The sequence below is a fragment of the Neomonachus schauinslandi genome, chromosome 6 (assembly GCF_002201575.2).
Source record: "Neomonachus schauinslandi chromosome 6, ASM220157v2, whole genome shotgun sequence".
Lineage (NCBI taxonomy): Eukaryota > Metazoa > Chordata > Mammalia > Carnivora > Phocidae > Neomonachus > Neomonachus schauinslandi.
Genome location: NC_058408.1, coordinates 109,804,425 through 109,812,471, shown reverse-complemented (window position 1 = coordinate 109,812,471; position 8,047 = coordinate 109,804,425).

Below are 8,047 nucleotides of genomic sequence, written 5' to 3'. Positions count from 1 at the left end.
AACATGTCATATGTAAACCACTCTTCAAGAGATTTCTGGAAATTGTAATCAATCCAATTTATGAAGTAGGAGAAAATGAAAGCACATATTTGGAAAAGGCTGGGAAATCCATCATTATTTGCAGATTATATGACTCTACCATGGAAACCTAAGAGCATAAAGTGACAAAAATTATTAACCATGATAAAATTTCAGTAAGATGTCAGCTTATAAGTGAAGAATACAAAGCAACTTTCTATTTGTACCAGTAATCAGTGATAAAATACAAGAAAATATGTAAGAATAAATTTTAAAAGAAAATCATGGTGACTCTATGAAGAAGGCAAACAAATTACTGACTCATAAAAAGACGCACATTTAGAAAACATAACATAAGATATAAATTTTCATCAAACTTATCTCCAAAAGCTGTATCAGGATTCTGTTTTTAGGAACAAACAGTTCTAAAGTTCATTTTGAAAACTAAATGCTCTAAAATAATCAAAGTAATAATATAATGAAGTGTGAGCTGTTCTCATGGATTTTAAGCCCCATTGGGATTCTGATCTTGCATACTTTCAGCACATTGATTACACACACACACACACACACACACACTATTACCTTTAAACTGCACTTCAAGGGCCAAATTCACACTTTCCTATAACGGTGGTCTAACTAAAGCTATGGTCCACTCTGCAGAGGTATCTCTTTTATGAACTCAACCAGTATTGACCTCTTGGGCAGTAGGATTTGTGCAGTTATTAGGATAATTTATTTGCTTTCTTGCATTATTTTAAAAAGTTAAGAGCAAAAATCTGTGTCAAAACCATTGTTAAGGTGAAGATTGAAAGCACTGGATGTAGAGAAAATAAATGATCTTTGATCTTGTGAGACCTGGACATCTTACACGCAGGGTAATTTAGCTTGATGTACCAGTTTTCATAAAGATCCAAATTCAGAACAAATTGCTGGAAGGGGCCTTTGCATATTGTGAGCTTTGGAAGTTAGTGTTACTGCCACCCAGGTGCCCCTGGAAGTTAGTGTAAAGCTAAGTTTGGTACCTCTCTCACTTCTGTTGCCTCTCCCCTTGCTTGTCTTCTGCATGACAATAAAAGCTCAGAGAGAGAGAATAGGGACCTTGTTACTAGGACAATGAGAACAAAAGCACAATGCCAGACTTACAGAATGTGCTTACAGAATACATGCAGGGATAGGGGCAAAGGAGAACCTATCTCTCATGTACCTCCCATGGCACCATAGCATACCAGGATCCGGTGATGGTGTGAAGATGGGGGAGGAAGGGAGAGGCTAATGAGTGGGTGAGAAGGTGTTTTAAATCCTCATCTTTGGAAGGGGACATTTCAGCTTGGTCATGTCTCCCTTTTCCTAGACCAAGGACAAGAAAGATCAAGGACCCACAGGAAAACCTGCAAATTGGTCAAGAGGCTGCTCACTAACATAGAGAGCATCACAGCTTCAAGACAGTCATCTGAAGCAATCCTAGAGCATTCATAACAAAAAACAAAATCCAGTATCCCTTCCTGCTTGCACCGGTGGTGGCCACACAAATGCACGGGGCGGGGGGGGGGGGGCTCAGTGCCCAGCAGCCTGTAGTCTGGTGATTCCTGCTGACAGAGATTATATCTGTGTGTATTTGTGAGTTCACCTGAGAGTTCTGCTACAATTGGAAAGGGCTGAAAACAGAAAGCCAGCGCTTTACCTGGCCGAAGGGGTAAGGTTTAGAAAGATTTAGGTTTTTCTGCTTCTATGAACCCATTGTTCCTCCTGTCTCCTCTAGCCTGGGAAAACACCTGTTTTGCTTCCCTAGAGCTGGCCAATTTTTTTTTCTGCTTTACAAGTGGAAATACAATTCCCCTTTAGGCTTCAGAGTCTACGTTTGCAGGGAAATTTCCAGCTTGTTTTCCTCTTCTCAGTTTCCATTTCAAAATGTCTCAGCAAGTTTTTCTCTAAGCAAGCTGTGTATAAATGAATGTGTGGGAACGTTCACTACATATTAGAGTCCAGGGTATTGTGATACACATCTGAGAAGTATGCAGAGGAAATCCTCTAGGGTGAAGGCAAGAGCAGGTTAAGGCAGGCTCTGAAGAATCAGACCAGCAAGAGTGTCATTATCACACTGGGGCTGGCCCCCCACTGAGCCCCATTCAAAAACTGAATGTACATTCAAATTGGTAGAAGGGCTTTCCTACCAGAAAGAGATTTCAAACTGGAGGGGTGCAGTTTTTGTCTGGGTTTGTTTACCTCATTTTGCTGAAGCAGGATAAGGACAGCAGCACTTTCTCCTGTCTCACCACCCTCCTTAACAAATTGAGGGGAAGGATTTTTGTAATGTCTTTTTTTAAAATGTTAGGCTAATAAGCTAACAAGGAGGAATTGATTTATAGACTATTGGAGCAGAAGAAAAACTATTTTTAAATTTTATGTTTCTACCATACGGTGTAACACTTTGCAAGTAATTTAGGAAATTGCAAAAAGGAAGGATAATTATTGCTACTCTATCACCTAGTCCCAACTTTTCTTGCCTCACAGTGAATTTAATTGGATGGTTATCCTCTATTGATTTCTTGATCATAAAAGTAAATATAATTTATATATACATTTATTGTTGAGTTTTAACAGTGTATATTTTGGATAACAGTTCTTAATCAGATGTGTCTTTTGAAATTATTTTCTCCCAGTCTGTGCCTTGTCTTTTCATTCTCTCCATATTGTTTTAACACAGAGCAGAAATTTTTAATTTTAATGGAGTTCTGCTCTGTTATTTCTTTCATGAATTATGTCTTTGATGTTGTATCTAAAAAGGCATCACCATACCCAAGATTATCTAGGTTTTTTCCCATGCTATCTTCTAGGAATTTTATACTTTTACTTCAGAATCAGTTTGTTGATAAACATAAATTAATTTGAAGGTATTTTGATTGGGATTGCATCGAGTCTATAAATCAGTTTGGCAAAAACTGAGATCGTGACAATATTGAATTTTCTTATCCATGAACATGGAGTACCTCTCTATTTAATTCTTTTATTTTGTTTACCAGAGTTTGGTAGTTTATCTCACATAGACCTCATACAAATTTTCTTAGATTTATACCTAAGTATTTAAGTTTTTTGGAGGTTGATTTAAATGGTATTCCTTTTTTCCTTTTTTAGACTGTTTTTGTGATGAATTAATATTAATTGATTCTTTAAAAAATTTTTTATTATGCTATATTAGTCACCATACAGTACCTCATTAGTTTTTGATGTAGTGTTCCATGATTCATTCTTTGCCTATAACAACCAGTGCTCCATGCATTACGTGCCCTTCTTAATATCCATCACAGGGCTAACCCATTCCCCCCTTCCCCTCCCCTCTAAAACCCTCAGTTTGTTTCTCAGAGTCCATAGTCTCTCATGGTTCATCTCCCCCTCTGATTTCCCCCTTTCATTTTTCCCTTTCTTCCCCTAATGTCCTCCATGCTATTCCTTATGTTCCACAAATAAGTGAAACCATATGATAATTGACTTTCTCTGCTTGACTTATTTCACTTAGCATCATCTCCTCCAGTCCCATCCATGTTGATGCAAAAGTTGGGTATTCATCCTTTCTGATGGCTGAGTAATATCCATTGTATATATGGACCACATCTTCTTTATCCATTCATCTATTGAAGGGCATCTCGGCTCTTTCCACAGTTTGGCTATTGTGGAAATTGCTGCTATGAACATTGGGGTGCATATGGCCCTTCTTTTCTTTTTTTTTAAAAGATTTTATTTATTTATTTGAGAGAGAGAGAATGAGAGACAGAGAGCATGAGAGGGAGGAGGGTCAGAGGGAGAAGCAGACTCCCTGCTGAGCAGAGAGCCCGATGCGGGACTCGATCCTGGGACTCCAGGATCATGACCTGAGCCGAAGGCAGTCGCTTAACCAACTGAGCCACCCAGGCGCCCCTGGCCCTTCTTTTCACTACATCTATGTCTTTGGGGTAAGTACCCAGTAGTGCAATTGCCAGATCATAGGGTAGCTCTATTTTTAAATTTTTGAGGAACCTCCACACTGTTTTCCAAAGTGGCTGTACCAACTTGCATTCCCACCAATGGTGTAAGAGGGTTCCCCTATCTCCACAACCTCTCCAACATTTGTTGTTTCTTGCCTTGTCAATTTTTGCCATTCTAACTGGTGTAAGGTAGTATTTCAATGTGGTTTTGATTTGAATTTCCCTGATGGCTAATGATGATGAACATTTTTTCATGTGTCTGTTAGCCATTTGTATGTCTTCTTTGGAGAAGTGTCTGTTCATGTCTTCTGCCCATTTTTTGACTTGATTATCTGTTTTTTGGGTGTTGAGTTTGAGAAGTTCTTTATAGATCTTGGTTATCAGCCCTTTGTCTGTAGTGTCATTTGCAAATATCTTCTCCCATTCTGTGGGTTGCCTCTTTGTTTTGTTGACTGTTTCCTTTGCTATGCAGAAGCTTTTTATCTTGATTAAGTCCCAAAAGTTCATTTTTGCTTTTGTTTCCCTTGCCTTTGGGGACGTGTCTTGAAAGAAGTTGCTGTGGCCAATGTCAAAGAGGATACTGCCTATGTTCTCCTCTAGGATTTCAATGGATTCCTGTGTCACATTGAGGTCTTTCATCCATTTTGAGTTTATCTTTGTATATGGTGTAAGAGAATGGTTGGGTTTCATTTTTCTGTATATAGCTGTCCAATTTCCCAACACCATTTAATGAAGAGACTGTCTTTTTTCCATTGCATATTTTTTCCTGCTTTGTCAAAGATTATTTGACCATAGAGTTGAGGATCCATATCTGGGCTGTCTATTCTGTTCTATTGGTCTATGTGTCTGTTTTTATGCCAGTACCATTCTGTCTTGGTGATCACGGCTTTGTAATATAGCTTGAAATCAAGCAACATGATGCCCCTAGCTTTGTTTTTCTTTTGCAACATTTCCTTGGCGATTCGGGGTCTTTTCTAATTCTATACAAATTTTAGGATTGTTTGTTCCAGCACTTTGAAAAATGCCATTGGAATTTTGATCAGGATGGCATTGAAGGTTTAGAGTGCTCTGGGCAGGTTAGACATTTTAACAATGTTTATTCTTCTTATCCATGAGCATGGGCTGTTTTTCCATCTTTTTGTGTCTTCTTCAATTTCTTTCATGAGTGTTCTGTAGTTCCTAGAGTATATCTCCTTTACCTCTTTGGTTAGGTTTATTCCGAGGTATTTTATGGTTTTTGGTGCTATTGTAAATGGAATCAATTCTCTAATTTCTCTTTCTACAGTTACATTGTTAGTGTATAAGAAAGCAACTGATTTCTGTGCATTGGTTTTGTATCCTACCACGTTACTGAATTGCGTATGAATTCTAGTAATTTGGGGGTGGAGTCTTTTGGGTTTTCCACATAAAGTATCATGTCATCTGAGAAGAGAGAGAGTTTGACTACTTCTTTGCCAATTTGAATATCTTTTATTTCTTTTTGTTGTCTGATTGCTATTGCTAGGACTTCTAGTACTATGTTGAACAATAGTGGTGAGAGTGGGCATCCTTGTCGTGTTCCTGATCTTAAAGGAAAGGCTCTCAGCTTTTCCCCATTGAGAATGATATTCACTGTGGGTTTTTCATAGATGGATTTTATGAAATTGAGGAATGTTCCCTCTATCCCTATACTCTGAAGAGTTTTAATCAGGAAAGGATGCTGTATTTTGTCAAATGCTTTTTTTGCATCAATTGAGAGGACCATATAGTTCTTCTCTCTCCTCTTATTAATGTGTCCTGTCACATTGATTGATTTGTGAATGTTGAACCACCCTTGCATTCCAGGGATAAATCCCACTCGGTCGTGGTGGATGATCCTTTTAATGTACTATTGGATCCTATTAGCTAGGATTTTGTTGAGAATTTTGGACTCCATATTCATCAGGGATATCAGTCTGAAATTCTTCCTTTTGATGGGGTCTTTGCCTGGTTTGGGGATCAAGGTAATGCTGGCCTCATAGAATGAGTCTGGAAGCTTTCCTTCTGTTTCTATTTTTTTAATCAGCTTCAGGAGAATACATATTATTTCTTCTCTGAATGCTTGGTAGAATTCCCCAGAGAATCCATCAGGCCCTGGACTCTTGTTTTTTGGGAGGTTTTTGATCACTGCTTCAATCTCGTTACTGGTTATTGGTCTATTCAGGTTGTCTATTTCTTCTGTTTCAGTCTTGGTAGTTTATAGGTTTCCAGGAAGGCATCCATTTTGTCCAGGTTGCTTAATTTATTGGCATATAGTTGTTGATAATAATTTCTAATAATTGTTTCTAGTTCCTCGGTGTTAGTCGTGATCTCTCCCCTTTCATTCATAATTTTATTAATTTGGGTCCTTTCTCTTTTCTTTTGGATAAGTCTGGCCAGTGGTTTATCGATCTTATTAATTCTTTCAAAGAACCAGCTTCTAGTTTTGTTGATCTGTTCTATTGTTCTTCTGGTTTCTAATTCATTGATCGTTGCTCTAATCTTAATTATTTCTCTCTTCTAATGCATGACTTAGGCAAAATTTGTTGCTTTTTCTCCAGTTCTTTAAGGTGTAAAGTTAGTTGGTGAATTTGGGATTTTTCTGTTTTTTGAATGAGGCTTGGATGGCTATGTATTTGCCCCGTAGGACTGACTTTGCAGTATCCCATAGGTTTTGGACTGATGTGTTTTCATTCTCATTGGTTTCCATGAATTGTTTAAGTTCTTTTTTGATTTCCTGGTTGAACCAAACATTCTTGAGCAGAGTGGTCTTTAGCTTCCAAGTGTTTGAATTTCTTCCAATTTTTTTCTTGTGATTGAGTTCCAGTTTTAAAGCATTATGGTCTGAGCGTATGCAGGGAATAATTTCAATCTTCTGGTATCAGTTGAGACCTGATTTGTGACCCTGTATGTGGTCTATTCTGGAGAAAGTTCCATGTGTGCTCGAGAAGAATGAGTATTCTGTTGTTGTAGGGTGGAATGTTCTGTATATATCTATGAGATCCATCTGGTCCAGTGTGTCATTCAAAGCTCTTGTTTCTTTGTTGATTTTCTGCTTAGATGATCCATCTATTGCTGAGAGTGAAGTATTGAGGTCTCCTAAAATTAACATATTATTATCAATATGACTCTTTATTTTGGTTAATAATTGGCTTATGTAGTCAGCTGCTCCCATGATGGGAGCATAGATATTTACAATTGTTAGATCTTCTTGTTGGATAGACCCTTTAAGAATGATATAGTGTCCTTCTGTGTCTCTAACTATAGTCTTTAGCTTAAAATCTAATTTGTCTGATAGGAGAATTACTACCTCAGCTTTCTTTTGAGGTCCATTGGCATGGAAGATGGATCTCCATCCCTTCACTTTTAGTCTGGATGTATCCTTAGGTTCAAAATGAGTCTCTTGTAGACAGCATATGGATGGGTCCTGTCTTTTTATCCAATCTGCAACCCTGTGCCGTTTTATGGGAGCATTTAGCCCATTCACATTGAGAGTGATTATTGAAAGATATGAACTTATTGTCATCATGTTGCCCGTGAAGTCCTTATTTCTGTACATTGTCTCTGTAAATTTCTGTTCTATATCACTCTTGGGGTCTTTCTCCTTTTATAGAACCCCCCTTAATATTTCTTGCAGGGCTGGCTTAGTGGTCACATATTCTTTCACTTCCGGTTGGTCCTGGAAGCTCTGCATCTCTCCTTCCATTCTAAATGACAGCCTTGCTGGATAAAGTATTCTTGGCTGCATGTTCTTTTCATTTAGTACCCTGAATATGTCTTGCCAGCCCTTTCTGGCTTGCCAGGTCTCTGTGGATAATCTGACGTTATTCTGATGTTCCTCCCTCTGTACGTAAGGAATCTCTTCCCCCTAACTGCCCTTAAGATGGTTTACTTGGTTCTAAGATTTGTGAGTTTTACTATTACATGCCGGGGTGTTGGCCTGTTTTCCTTGATCTTGGGAGGGGTCCTTTCTGCCTCTAGGACATGAATGTTTGTTTCATTCCCCAGATTAGGGAAATTCTCAGCTACAATTTGCTCACATATATCTTCTAGTCCTCTCTCTCTCTCTC